We start from the raw sequence: 12,167 nt of genomic DNA on the forward strand, positions 1-12,167 counted from the left end.
GGTGAGCAAACTGAGGTGATAGGACTCTGCCCTTTTCCCCTAGGTAGAGAATGGGAGCATAGGCTATCAGGTCCTGGGAGTCAAGGAAAGCTGCCCTTAGAATAGTCCCAGAAGAAGAAATTGGTTATTAGGTCCACAGTGTTGATGGTTAGGACCAGGTAGTTGAGCTGGGGGAGCCAGCCCTAACCCATAACAGAGGCAACACTACTCAGGGCAGCATGGCACCCCAGATGGGCAAATGGGGCCAAGGCATTTGTGGGGGGGTGCAGAGATCAGGAGTCCCACACCTGGCATAGTGCAAATAAACAAATTCTATTTAAAAGTGGGGGCCCTTGAGCATGTAATACCAGCTCTTCCCAATCCCAAGAGGAGGTTAAAAAGAAATAACTAGATTCTCAAAAGACTCATGTTCAAATGGCTTGGGCTATACTGAGCATCATGGCATATTAATGTGACAAATCAATGATGCTATGTTCTCATGTATTTTGGGAAATCCCCCAAGCCCTAAATTTACATTGTACTGGAAGAAGTGGATTATAATCCCTTGGAAGTTGATTGGGACACCCTAGAACCAGGGGCTACAGCATATGGATCTGGGAGGAGGCAACCTTTCTTCAAGGTGTCCTTGTTACTATCCATTGTACCAAAATGTTTGCTGATGGCTAGTCTGAATGAGCAATGGAGACATAGAATTAAACTAATAGAAATGCAAAGTTTGCTAGAATAGTTTGTATGAAGGGAAGGGGGAAAAGGGTGATAATCATCTCCTACAGGTCTTTGGAACTGGCTCTGAGCTGTTGCTTACAGTAGCTGAGATGTGCTAGCAAAGGGTGCTCCCAAATGTGTCAAGCCACCAAGGTATAAGAAACAGACATGGGGCACCTGGGTGGCTCAGTCAGTTAAGTATTTTAACTTTGGCTCAGCTCATGATCTCATGGCCCATGGATTCGAGCCCTGCATTGAGCTCTGTGCTAACAGCTCAGAGCCTGGAGCCTACTTCAGATTCTGTCTCTGTCTCTCTCTGAAAAATAAATAAAACATTAAAAAAAAAAAACAGACTCTGAGAAAGAGACTTCCTAAGCCTTCTGACTCAGAGGGATTAGGAGGAAGGAGCTCTGCTTGTCCTGACTTGGATTTTTATGACTTGGTCCCAGGCCCATATGTCCATCACATTTATTACAGCCAGAGCTCTCTGTAAATTGACAACCTTGGATAAAGTGCACTTCCTCTTATGTAAAATTAGGATGGTTCAATGTATATACCTTTTCGCTGAGCATCATGCTTCCACAGACCCTCAACCATTTCTAACTGAGAGGAGGCACCCTTGGGACCAGAATATAAACAGTTCTTCTTAAAGGGTACCCCTCCCCTAATTGTAAGGCCATGCTGTTATAATTCATAGAAATGTCAGATATTGTATAACAAACATTAGACTGCATAAATGCTATAGTTAGACATCAAAAAGAGACTTTTCATGAAGTCCAAATCTTCTTTGCTTATATAGGAAAATGGGCCCCATTGTCCCCTTAGCCAGGAACCCAACAGAGGGACCCTATACCATTTATCAGTCCCCACCAAGTGGTGGCATCTCAAACCAGCACCCTTCCTCATGAGATCATCAAAACTCTCTGTTTTGGCACTTCTAGAGATCAGAGGTCCCTAATGACTTAACCTCTGGATACCCCAAATACAAATTAGATGTTGTTCAGGCTCTGCAAGCAGTTCAGGAGACTGATGGCTCCTTTCCAAAGCTGGATACCATCACCCCTCCAGATGCACCAGCCTCAGCAACAGGATCTGGGATCCTCTACCCTTACTGAGAGACGTAGCTTCCAAGACCCCTGCCCTAGGGACTCAGCAGTGTTCTGAAACTTGTCCCTCCTTCTACAATCACCTATATACTTCCAATTATCCATTAGGACACACAGAGTAGATATTTTACTGCTCTCATTGACACTGGAAACTAAATTATATTGCTTCCTGGCAATCCTTCCAAACATAAACAAGTGGCACCCTTTAAATTACAAGGTATAACAGGTAGGATAGTAGAAGGCATTCAACTTCCCTTAACTGTCACTTTTGGAAGTCTTTATTAAAAATCTTTGAATGGTGGTGGCCCCTTTGACCCTACCTTTTCTGTTATAGGTATGGATGCCTTGATATACCTCCTTGCTATCTGGAACAAACCCAAATTTCCTGGCCTTGCCTGTGGGAACTGTACATTGAGAGTCCAGAAGACTTCTGCTCCTGATTAAGATGGTAAATATCCCCCAGTATTGCTTGCAACAAGGGACTAAAGGACCACAGCCCATAGGCCCATAATTAAAGGAAGGAGTCATAAACATACCATTTCTCCTTTGAATCCCTCCATTTGGCCAGTATTAAAGCCTGCCAACTGGTGCCTTACAGTCAACTACTGAGATGTAAATACACAAGGTACCTTTATTAAGGCTCCCATACTCAACATTGTCCGGTTGAGGATATGGATGGCAGCACCAGAACCAAACACAGTGGAGCCTACTGGAGAGCAGCAGCATGCCATCTTGCCAGCAGCTTCATGCTATTCAAAGATGGCAAGTCAGGACCAGCCTAGTTTTCTGAGCTTATGGCAGTACAATGGCTGTGCACAGTGCCTTTACCCATGACAGGCCGCTGGTCCATATTTTTACTGACTCATGGGTGGGAACTAATGGGCTAGCAGTATGGTCAGGTCAATGGCAGTGGGATGATTTTTACCTTCTAGGCAGACCCATTTGGGGTGCTGCAATTTGGAAGGATATTGCCCTGGCACCAGTCACAATTAAGGTTACCTGGTTTTTAGCACACACAAACACTTACACTGTCAGAGGCTGTCTTTAACCACAAGGTAGATTTCCTTGCTTCACTACTTGCTCCAACCACCTATTTGGGGCTCTCAGACAACCTCCGTGTCTGCTCCCACCACTACCACAGAACCACAGCCCATTACCACCCCTAGAATCAATCTATACTCAACTCCACCATTCCAGCCTTATACCGCTTACTCCATGCTGAATGGTCCCATATCTCTTTGGGCCATGGGGAACTGTTGCCATAATGGCCTGGACCCACAGCAGGGTCATTTTGCTTAAGGAAGCCCTTGCAAAATGTATTGTTTTGAGTTATAAATTAGGCTTCCAAACCCAATACTAGAAACTGCCTCTTCATTTTTTTGTTCCATTAATGCACCACTGTTTAGTTGATGGAAGGGTGATTTCATAGTGGCTCTTTTTTCATCAGCAGGTATTACCACTTTACCATTACATGTGTGGATATTTTCACCAGCCTATTGCTTGGTACACCCATCAGGAATACCTATGAGATCCAGGTAATCTAAGTGTATACTACCTCCATTTTGTCCTCCTGACATCATTGACTCATATCAAGGAACTTATTTTACTGTCCATGTAACAGCACTGGGCTCTCTTATAGAGCACCTGATGGAACTTTCATCTCTCATACTATACACAGGCCTCTGGCATTATTAAATGGCTCAATAATCTTTTAAAATCCTTGTTCCTTAAGTAGATTGACTCCTTGATGGACTTTCCTCGCTGCCGGAGGCAACTATCACTTTTAACTCTTGGCCCTATGGCCACCAATCTCCCTGCACCAACTGGCTTCATCTGGCCATGATGCCTATGATTATTATCATGGGATATCTGATGCCTTTATTTTATAGGATAATGTTATTTACATTTTCCCCAACAATTAATTTAAAATGCCTATCAGTTTACCTTCCAATATTCATTGCAACACAATCGAGGATGGGTGATAGGCTATGGCCCCATGGTCATAGATAGAGTCCTGGTCCATTAGAAAAACACAGGCCCGCTATGCTGCTGCTGGACCACACTTACCCACTTGATATGTTCCAGGTGAAATTTCAATGTATAGTGGCTTTAGTAGATAGTTCATTTCTCCTGACCTTATCTTCCCATAGAGAGTGGAATAATTGCAGCTGGCCCCACTGAAGGAATGGTGTGGATCTCTAAAAGGAAGAAGAGACACTCAGGTTTGTTGATACCAATAACATTAGAAGATGACAGCATGGTGATACAATTGCAAAACTTGGTCCTACTCCACTTTGGAGGAGGCCACCAATGAGCTGCAGACCCACCACAGCCCCATAATCACATGGAGTGGTCAAGAGGAAGGTACACAACTATAAAAATGAAGATGCTTGCTGCTGCTGGCCTTACTCTGTGACTTTTGTGCCATCTGGGTCATGGGGCTTCTCCTCGTACCCAGAGAAGCAACACTAGAAAATTATTGGAATCACACAGCACTTAGCTGCAACTTCACCCCAAGACTGGGGGATGGCCAGTGTAGGAGCCCAGCCATAGAGGGGCTGCACCTGATATGACACCAAGCGTGGATACTACCTGGACAATTTTAAATGGAACCAATGGCACAAATGCTTAAAGACCACCAGTCCTGTTCAAATGGTCACTGACTGACCTCTAGGCACTGGCCATTATATTGCTCTAATTGCAACCCTAATTGGCTGATAGGCTTATGTATTTCAGACTTATCTCTGCTAATAGAGAGCCAAATATTAGATTGTCAGGAAAATATAAATAACTTTTCTTTAAAACAGGACTGCACATGTGCTTCCAACCTTTACTATTTATGGATAGAAACCTATGTCATAGAGTAGAGCACTATCTAATCATTTGTGAGGTGAACACCTGAGGACCCCAAAATTACTTGGAATTTTACATACCAGAAAATGCTCTTAATGGTGCAAGGAAACCTTAATCAGGGCATCCCACATAGTAAATGCTCCATCATTTTTAGTTATTATCAATATCATAACTGTTAGACTCATCTACAGAAAAGACTTAGAGAAGTAAAGTAACTTGACCAAGTTACTTTACTGTGACCCTGTTAAACCCCTTGATCCCTCCCTGGGAGAGCTATCCCTCTCTGGGATGGCTTCCTCCACCTGTGATAATGCTGGAGATGACAGCAGGACATAGCAACACGGATAACACAGGACACAAAGATTTAGAGAGATGACAATACCCTGGCCCACAACATCATAAGACACATCCACATCCACATGCTGCCTCTACAGCTTTCTGCAGTAACAGAAGTGACATGGTGGTTGATGATTGCTGGACTAAATGCTTGTCTATCTAAATTCTCTGCTGATGACCCCTTTGATTGGCATTTCGCAGAGTTGACTATGTGTTTACCCCAGAACTCCCTTGTTAACAGTAGGTCTTTCGGCTTGAGTGTGGGGCTGTACCATGATTGCCAAACTGCTCTGGGCTATACCTTTGAGCTTTGGAAGGCCAAGGGATGTGTTCAGTCTCACAACATTATGCGGCCCCTTTGAACATTCCACTTAGCTGTTTGACTTCATCACATTCCAGTAGATTGGCCTACAATATGCATCCTACTCCAAGTTAGTAAATTTAATTTCTGGTGGGAGGATCCTTCCTTGGCAGTGTATGCTACCACTACCACAGCATAACATCCTCCAGGATCACAACAATAAGGTCACTTCCCTACACCACCCTTCCCTCTGGTCACTAATCATGATTCCACAATCCTCCCATTCAACCACTTAAATAGTCTTAATATTTTTATACAATGGGCAGATATCGAAGCTCATTTTGGGAGCCATAGTAATTACTGGGGATGTTAGCAAGTTCAACAAATGCCATTTCCTGAGTTAGTGGCCCACACAGCTTAATTTACTGACCTTGTCCCCATTTGCCCCAAAGAAGGCAATCCATGCATTTCTGCAGTTTGCCTGGTCACTAGGTATGGTGCTCAACTGCTTTTATGTGGACACTTTGCAATACAGTACGTGGCACCTGGAGGGAACCCCCACATGCCATTCATAATCTTCCATATCTGCCCAGGCACCAAACCACATGGATGAATATAGCCTACACCTCATCCCAAGGAGCATAATCTCTATGGTCCTGGGCATCCAAGCCTAGCCATCTTGTGGTAACCCCAACTTATTTTGGCTTCCCTAATCACACTGTCCAGTGCTTTGGGGCTGTCACACATGTATAATTCACCACATGTATATGTTTGCTTCTGTGCCAGGCCCCAGAGAGTCCTGCCTGTTCATAGCAATATACTTTAGTTTTTCTGAGACTACCCATAAAAGCCACTGAACATAACCTCCAGCCCATCTCGCTTTCTGACCCCTCATGTCAAATGCATGCAGTATTCATCTTCATTATACTAGGAGTAGGTCTGCTAGTATCTCTTACAGGGACAGCAAATCCACCAACAAATCATGAAAACAAACACCAACCTGTCAGCCATCCTGGCTGAACATATTGGGCTGTTACACCAAAACTTAGCCTTAATGCAACAACATGACCCTTTGCACAGACACTTTTGGATAACTGTTTAGCTTTATATTACTTATTGGCCTAGGAAGAAGGTGTATGTGCTGTAAAGTGTACCCCGTGCCACAAGCATATTAATGATAACGTACAAATTAGGACATATTTACAAAAGATGTCCTAACAGGGGAAAGTATTCCATGATCTTACACAAATACCTACCATAACCTTATCTTTGTGTCTAGACCTCAGCAAGTGGAGAGATGGTTACAGACAGCATTTTATAGTCATTTTTTACTTTCCTCAAATGTTTCTTGTGCTGGGTGACCAAAACTCTGCCAGTGTCTTTTAATATATCCACCAGAGAGTGCCTATGATTTTCCATAAAGATTAATGACTAGGCTGAGTTGCTGCATTTTACCGTATAATAACCCTGTTCACACCCAGAGTCTGGACAGTTAGTTAAGGATGCTCCCTGTAAGTTCCTGCTTTACTTTTCCTGGGCACCTATTAAAATAATCACTTAAAGTCAAGCCTATGAAAAATTAGTGACCTCCAGAGAGGAGAGTTCAAGATGGCAATGAGGAAGACCCTGAACTTACCTCCTCCATGGATACACCAAATCTATACCTATTTATAGAGCCCTTCTTCCAGAAAAAGTAAAAGCTTACTGAACAGCTCCTGCACAACAAAAGATAGGGAACACATAAGGAACAGCAAGAGAGATGGAGACACAGTAATGAAAGGAATCCCCATCCCCAGTGCTTTGAGCTAAAGTGGGGAGGGATAGTACTAAGGGATTATGAGATTTGTCTGAAGCCATAGTTTAAAAGGACAACTGGAATATAAAAGAACCAGCCCTAAAACCCTGCCAAATGGTGGAACTCGCTCTGTGTTAAAGGGCTGGCAAGTGCCATGGTTTACGTTCCCCTTCAGCCATGCCCTAGGCACTGATAGAAGAACACAGCTGAGCCTGCAGTGCCTTGCCTGGGCCCCACAGCCTCTTCCTCCTTCAGCCCAGTGGTGGTCCCATCTGCCCCCTGCGGGCATTCCTCAGAGGTGTCTGTCCATCTGGGCCTGACATTTGGTCAGCAACTTCAGCACAAACAGGTGCCCTGCTAGCTGCCTTCCTGAGGGCAAGTTTAGGGGAAGGACGGAAGAGCCAAGCCCCTGCCCAGGCTGCTAATCCACATTCCTCGTAGATGTAAAAATCCTCAACAAACGATTAGCAAACCAAATCCAACAAAACATTTAAAAAAATTCACTACAATCAAATGATTTACTCCAGGGATGTAAGGGTGGTTCAGTATTCACAAACCAATATCAGCGTAATGAACAAGAGGACATTAACAAGTCATTTTTACTTTACTCAAATGGACAAAAACAGAATAGACAAAAAGACATTAACAAGAAGAAGGACAAAACCATATGGGCATTTCAATAAATGCAGAAAAAGCATTTGACAAAATTCAACATCTGTTCATGATCAAAACTCTCAAAGTAGGTTTAGAAGGAGCACACCTCAACACAATAAAGGCTATATGTAAAAACAAAAACAAACAAACAAAAAAAAAAACCCACAGCAAACATCATAATAATGAAACTCTGAGAGATTTCCCCTGATAAGGAACAAGACAAGGATATCCACTCTCACCACTTATATTCAACATAGTACTAAGAGTCTAAGCCACAGCAATCAGACAAATTGGTGAGAAAGTAAAACAGTCATTATTTGCAGACACCAAAAAAACTATTAGAATTAAGTGAAATGGCAGGATACAAAAATCAATGTATAGAAATCTGTTGCAGTTCTATACACTAATAATAAAGTAGCAGAAAGAGAAATCCACTTACAATTGCCACATGAATTCTAAAATGTGTAAGGAACTGCAAAAGACCCTGAAGAACCACAGCAGTCTTGAAAAAGAGCAAAGCTGGACGCATCACAATCCCAGATTTAAAAATATAACGCAAACCTCTAGCAATCAAAACAATATGGTACTGGCAGAAAAACAGACATGTAGGTCAATAGAACAGAATAGAGAGCCCTGAAATTAACCCATGCTTACATGGTCAATTAATCCACAACAAAGAAGGAATACAATGGGGAATATACAATGGGGAAAAGAAATCCTCTGTAATAATTGGTGCTTAGAAAGCTAGACTACTTTCTGACACCATGCACAAAAACTTAAAGACCTAAATGTGACCTGAAGCCATAAAATTCCTAAAAGGAAACATAGGCAGTAATCTCTTAGACATTATATTTATGAATATAGTAATATATTTATGAATATTTCTCCTTAAGCAAGGAGGTAAAAAAGCAAAAATAAACTATTGGGAAACACAATTTGAACAGTGAAGAAAATCTATGGAATGGGAGAAGATATTTGCAAAGGATATATCCAATAAGAGGTTAATATCCAAAACATACAAGAACTTATACAATTCTACATGAAAAAAATAACTGATTTAAAAATGGGCAGAGGACCTGAATAGATACTTTTCTAAAAAAGACATACAGATGGCTAATAGACACATGAAAAGATGCTCGACATCACTCATCATCAGGGAAATGCAAATCAAAACCATAATCAGATATCACCTAACACCTCTCAGAATAGCTAATATAAAAATTATAAGAAATAACAAATGTTGGTGAGAATGTGAATAAAAAAAAAGAACCCTCATGCACTGTCAGCAGGAATGGAAATTGGTGTAGCCACTCGAAAATAGTATGGAGACTCCTCAAAAAATTAAAAAAGAAATAACATATGATCCAGTAATTCCACTGTTGTTATTTACCCAAAGAAAATGAAAATATTAATTTGAAAAGATATGCTACTCCCATTTTAATAGCAGCATTATATACAATAGCCAAGATAGGAAAGCAATTTAAGTGTCAAGCCATAGATGAGTGGATAAAGAAGTGGTACGTACATGTATGTATACATATACACATATACAAACACAATAGGATATTAGCCATAAAAAGATGAAATCTTGCCATTTGTGACAACATGGATAAACCTAGAGAGTATTATGCTAAATGAAATAATGTCAGACAAATACCATATGATTTCACTTATATGTGGAATCTAAATAACATAACAAATCAACAAAAAGACCAAATAAAAGCAGAAATAAACCCATAAATACAAAGAATAAACTGGTGGTTGCCAGAGAGGAGTGGGGTGGGGGAAGTATAGGCTTCCAGTTATGGAATGAATAAATCACAGAGATGAAAGTTACAGCATTGGAGACATAGTCAATAGTATTGTAATATCATCACATGGTGATTGATGGTAGCTACACTTATGGTGAGCATGGCTTAACATACAGAGTTGTTGAATCACTGTTGTACATCTGAAATGAATGTAACATTGTGCATCAACTATACTTCAATAATAAAAATAAATTCACTTTGCCCTAACTACCTTACAAGTGATATGTGTGTGCCACCTCATGCTATAGCTCCCGTTTTCTCCAGGCCTGGGATGGAGGATTGCCCTTCCCCCAGTTAATTTGTGCCCTTTCAATTCTGGGATCTGTGAGTAATAAGTCTTGTGACTCTACTTCCTTTGTGTGAACATATTGAAACTGTATCTTCAATCCAAAAGACCCTGTGGGTTTCACTTCCACAAAGTGGGAGCTTGGGTGCTGAGGGGGGCTACCTGCTGCATCCTTGTGGGTCGCTTGTATCTACTCATGATCTGCATATTCTTAATTTAATATACCAGCTTCAACTTCTCAACATAGGTCGCCAGGGGTTGGAGGGGGTAGGAAAAATAGAGCACAGAGAATGTTTAGAACATAAAAACTCATCTGTATAATACTGCAATGGTGGATACATATTTGCACAAATCCAATGAATGTACAACTCCAATAATGAGCCCTAATGTAAACTAGGGACTTGATGAGATAATGACAGGTCAGTGTAGATTCATCAGTTATAACAAATGTAACAGTGTGGCATGGGATGTCAGTATTGAGAAAAAGTAAGCATGTGCAGGCACAACAGGCAAACTCACTGTAATTTCCACCAAATGTTTCTGTGATCCTAAAACTGCTCTAAAAATAGATTTTGATCACTTAAAAAATTAAGGGATAGAAAAATACATACTATGCTAACACCAATAAGGAGAAAGAGTAGTTATATCAATTATAGAAAAAACCAACTTCAGAATAAAAAAAAATATATTAGCAATAAAGAGACGCGTTCTAAATGATAATTCTCCCCAAATCATAACAACCCTTAATGTGTTTATACCTCACCACAGAGTATCAAAATTTGTGAGGCAAAAGCTGATAAAACTGCAAGGAGAAATAGAGGTTAACACTATTACAGTTGAGATATCCACATCTCTCTTTTAGTAAGTGATAGATAAGCACTCAGAAAAATCAGTAAGGAACGAATTGACCTAATCTAAACAGCAGTCTTAACTAACTTGATCTGATTGATATTTATAGAATACTCCATCCAACAACAGAATACACATTCTTCTCAAGCTCCTGTGGAACATTCATCAAGATACAATGTAGTGGGCCAGAAAACACATCCTAACATATTTAACAAAACAGAAATCATATAATGTATGTTGAAGACCACATGGAATTAAACTAGAAATCAATAAGAAATAAGAAATCAAGCTAAAAATCCCCAAATGTTTAAAAATTTAACAGCACAATTCTAAATAACACATAGGTTAAAGTCTCAAGAGAAATTAAAAGTATTTTAATCTACATGAAAATGAAAATATAACTTACCTATATTTGTGGAATGCAGTGAAATTGCTGCTGAGGGAGAAAGTTATAGTGTTAAACACATATTTAAGGAAAGGAGAAACATCTAAAATCAATAATCTCAGTTTTCCCCTAAAGAAAAGAGACAAATAGGGTGGCTCAGTGGTTAAGCATCCTACTCTTGATTTCAGCTCAGGTCATGAACTCGAGATCTATCATGGGATAGACCCATGCGTTGGGCTCTGCACTGAAAGAGTGGAGCCCTCTTGGGATTCTCTATCTCCCTCTCTCTTTCTCTCTCTGCTCCTCCCCTGCTAGCACTCTCTCTCAAAATAAGTAAATAAACATTTTTTAAAAATAGGAAAAAAAAAACCAAAAATACAGTAAGCCTAATTATAAGAAAGTAAGCCATATTACAAGAAAGGGAAACTACAGGCCAATATTTCTCAAGAATATAGATGTAAAAAAAACCTCAACAAAATATTAGCAGGTCAAATCCAAGAATGTATAAAAATTTATACATCATGATTAGCTGATCTTTATTCCAGGTTTACAAGACTGTTTCAAAATTTGAAAATCAAACCACACAGTACATCAGACTAAAGAAAAAAAATATATGCTCGTATCGATAGATGCAGAAAAAGCATTTGACAAAATCCAACACCCATTCATAATAAAAACTGTGAACAAGCTAGGAATCGAGGGTAACTTCCTAAACTTGATAAGTAACATTAAAAAAAAAAAAACACTATAGCTAAGGTCACATTTAATTGTAAGAAACGACACTTTTTCTTTAAGATTGGCATTAAAGCAAGGTTATCCTTTCCCAACACCCCTATTCAAAATTGCACTGGAAGTCCTAGTTAGTGAATGAGACAAAAAGTAATTGGAATTTATGGATTTGAAAGTTTGACATAAAGCTACCACAGATGACATGATTATCCATGAAGAAAATACCAAAGAATCAGTAAAGAAAACTTCCTGGAACTATTAAGGGCATATCACAAGGCTGCAAGATACAAGGATAACAACAAAGTCAATTGTCCTATATCCCAACAATTAACAATATGAGCCACCAAATAAAGCAGT

The 12,167-nt window shown here is 40.2% G+C and overlaps 1 long non-coding RNA gene across 1 annotated transcript in view; it reads left to right on the top strand.

The window, feature by feature from the left end:
• The first annotated feature begins 3,260 nt into the window (after positions 1 to 3,260).
• LOC147579986 (uncharacterized) overlaps positions 3,261 to 12,167 on the top strand; it is a 31,078-nt gene continuing 22,171 nt past the window's right edge. The window contains exons 1-2 of the long non-coding RNA XR_015251859.1: positions 3,261 to 3,346; positions 3,962 to 4,033. This is a non-coding gene — a long non-coding RNA (uncharacterized LOC147579986). The remainder of the gene's footprint in view (positions 3,347 to 3,961; positions 4,034 to 12,167) is intronic.

Source organism: Puma concolor, chromosome B3, assembly GCF_028749965.1.
Source record: "Puma concolor isolate L17-30 chromosome B3, mPumCon1.1.hap2, whole genome shotgun sequence".
Lineage (NCBI taxonomy): Eukaryota > Metazoa > Chordata > Mammalia > Carnivora > Felidae > Puma > Puma concolor.